This window comes from Silene latifolia, chromosome 10 (genome assembly GCF_048544455.1).
Source record: "Silene latifolia isolate original U9 population chromosome 10, ASM4854445v1, whole genome shotgun sequence".
NCBI classification, from domain to species: domain Eukaryota; kingdom Viridiplantae; phylum Streptophyta; class Magnoliopsida; order Caryophyllales; family Caryophyllaceae; genus Silene; species Silene latifolia.
This window is the reverse complement of record NC_133535.1, coordinates 117,606,168-117,609,308: the sequence shown is the minus strand read 5'-3', so window position 1 is coordinate 117,609,308 and position 3,141 is coordinate 117,606,168.

Here is a 3,141-nt window from a genome sequence, read left to right as displayed (position 1 = left end):
CTTTAGTCCATTTTTGTATAACTTTAGTCATTTTCGATAAATTAATTGGAATTTATATAATTTTATGTAACTTTAGTCCAATTTTGTTTTACGAGTGTAACTTTAGTCCAAAATTGTGTAACTTTAGTAGAAAATCGTATAACTTTAGTTCAAAATAGTATAATTTTTGTCCAAAACCGTATAACTTTAGTCCAATATATAACCGAAATCCTAAAAACCAGCAATACTAACTTTAAACCAACAATACTAGATCTGGAAAAAAAAAAGCCATTATTTAAATATCAAAATGTAAAATAAGACATATTTGAAATAAAAAATATAAAACAAGACAAGATTTTAAATCACAAGCAATCAGATTTGGAATACCAACTCATTTTTTCGTCTAGTTCAAGGGTACAACTTTAGTCGTAAATAGTATAACTTTAATTTGTGAAGGGTATAACTTTAGTTGTAAATAGTATAACTTTAATTTGTGAAGGGTATAACTTTAGCCGTAAATAGTATAACTTTAGTCGTAAATAATGTAACTTTAATGTTTTAAGGGTATAACTTTAATCGTCAATAGCATAACTTTAATGTTTTAAGGTATAACTTTAGTCGTAACTGGTAACTTTTATAAACACCAAATAAATCTTGAAAATTAAAATCAACAATTCTAAAACCAATAGATAAGAAAAAAAATGAAAAAATGAAAAAATTAAAACAAATCTAAAAATATAAAAACTAGCTCTAAAAAAATAAAACACACTAAAATAAGTAACAAATAAAAAAACCCAAAAAAAATAAATCTGAAAAAATAAAAAATAAAACCAAATAACAAAAACCCAAAAAAAAAACAAATAACAAAAAAAAAAGTAAATCTGAAAAACAAAAACAAAAAACAATAACAACCAAATAACAAAAACAAAAAAAAACCATTCATAGATCTGAAAAAAACCGACACACCTCCTCACCCCGCCTGCCACACTGACCCGAGCATCACGACCACCCACCAGGCAACCTCTGCCCACAACCGTACCCCACAACCCCACACCACCACTAATAGATGAAAAAATATGAAACAAAGAAAAAAAAGTAGATCTGCGTGAGGGTGGTGGACGAGTGCGGCGGTGTTGGTGCGTCTTCAGTGCGGTGGTCAGGTGCGTCAGCGGTCGTGGTGTGGTGGACGAGTGCGGCGGTGTTGGTGAGTGAGGAAGAGGCGGTGGCGGCAGGTGGTATGGTGTGGTGGGTGTAGTGTCGGTTGGTGGTGTGGCGTGGTGGGTGTGGTGTTGTCAGATGAGGAAGGAGGGTGTGGTGTCGGGATGAGGAAGGAGGGTGGTCGGTTGGTGGTGTGGCGTGGTGGGTGTGGTGTCGGGATGAGGAAGGAGGGTGGTCGGTGTGTGGCGGTGAGGAGGGATGAAGGGACGAGATGGTGGTGGTGTGTGGCGGTGAGGAGGGAGGAAGGGACGATGGTGGGGTGGTGGTTGTGTAGATGGTGGGGGTGGTCTGAATTTGGTTTGAGGAGGAAGGGTTGGGAAGAGGGTTTATTTTTGGGTTTTTATTTTGTTGGTAATTTGAGAGAAAAGAGAGATATAGAGAGAGTAGGAGTGTGGGATAATGAGAGGGGATTAGGAGAGGTTGAATGTTTAAAAAGTTAGAAGGATTAAGGGAGGTAATTAGATGGGATTAATTTGTGGCCATGCATTGAGAGACAATCTCATCCCTTTATTCCCTTCATCCAAAAGCCTAGATGAAGACTTAGAGACTCATAATATATGAAGGACTTACTAGAACCCTTCTATATATATATATATATATATATATATATATATATATATATATATATATATATATATATATATATATAGAGAGAGAGAGAGAGAGAGAGAGATTGGATTTGGTGATTTTGGTTCTTATGATGAGTTGTGAGTTGGGGGAATCTTAGTCACTAGATTATATTAGAGATGAGTGACCAAGATCAAATCTTACATGTCATATAAAACCATTGTCATTTACTTATTTTCTCTTTTTTCCAATGTTACTTTTTTTTTTTACTTTAATTTTTCTTTCTCTTTTTTTACCTCGTGTTATTATGCGTATTTTTTACCACTTTGATTTTTGTTTTCTCTTATATTTTTCTTTAATTTACTCATTATGTTACCTTTTTCTCTTTGTACCGGATTTTTTTTTACTTGAAATTTTTTTTACTCTTATTTTTTTTACCTCATGTTATTATGCTATTATTGTGCTTTTTTTTTACGTGGATTTTTTTTACGACTTTAATTTTTTTCTCTCTTTTTTTTACCACTTGTTATTGTGCTGTTATTGTTATTCCGCTGTTATTGTGATGTTATTCTGCTGTTACTTTGATTTTTTTTACGATTTTGATGTTTTTTTCTCTTTTTTTTTTTACCATATGTCATTGTGTTGTTATTGTTATTCCGCTGTTATTGTGATGTTATTCTGCTATTATTGTGATGTTATTCCGGTGTCACTTTTTTTTTACTACTTTGATTTTTTTTACTACTTTGATTTTTGTACTCTTTTTTTTACCGCATGTTATTGTGCTGTTATTGTGCTGTTATTCTACTGTTATTGTGATGTTATTCCGGTGCCACTTTGATTTTTTTTACGAATTTGATTTTTTTTCTTTTTTTTTTACCACGTGTTATTGTGCTGTTATTGTACTGTTATTCTGTTGTTATTGTGATGTTATTCCGGTGTCACTTAGATTTTTTTTACTACTTTGATTTTTTTACTCTTTTTTACCACATGTTATTGTGCTGTTATTCTGTTGTTATTGTTATTCCGGTGTTATTGTGATGTTATTCGGCTGTCACTTTGATGTTTCTTACTACTTTTGATTTTTTTACCTTTTTCTACACATGTTATTCTGTTGTTATTCTGAACTATGACTTTGTAAATAGGACGAATGACTCAATTTTACCTCCACCAACATATTTCATTACCATGCTTAATCCTCATTTTTCACAAAGATCACTAAAAATCTGACATTATTCTATCAAAGAAACAAAGTGATTACTCTATAGTAGAATACCGAAAATACCCTTGCAACAAATCCTAGATTAATCCACTGCAGTAACTTATAGTTTCTGATGTATTCTCTGCAAGCGAATAAATTTATCAATACCCCATTCGTAT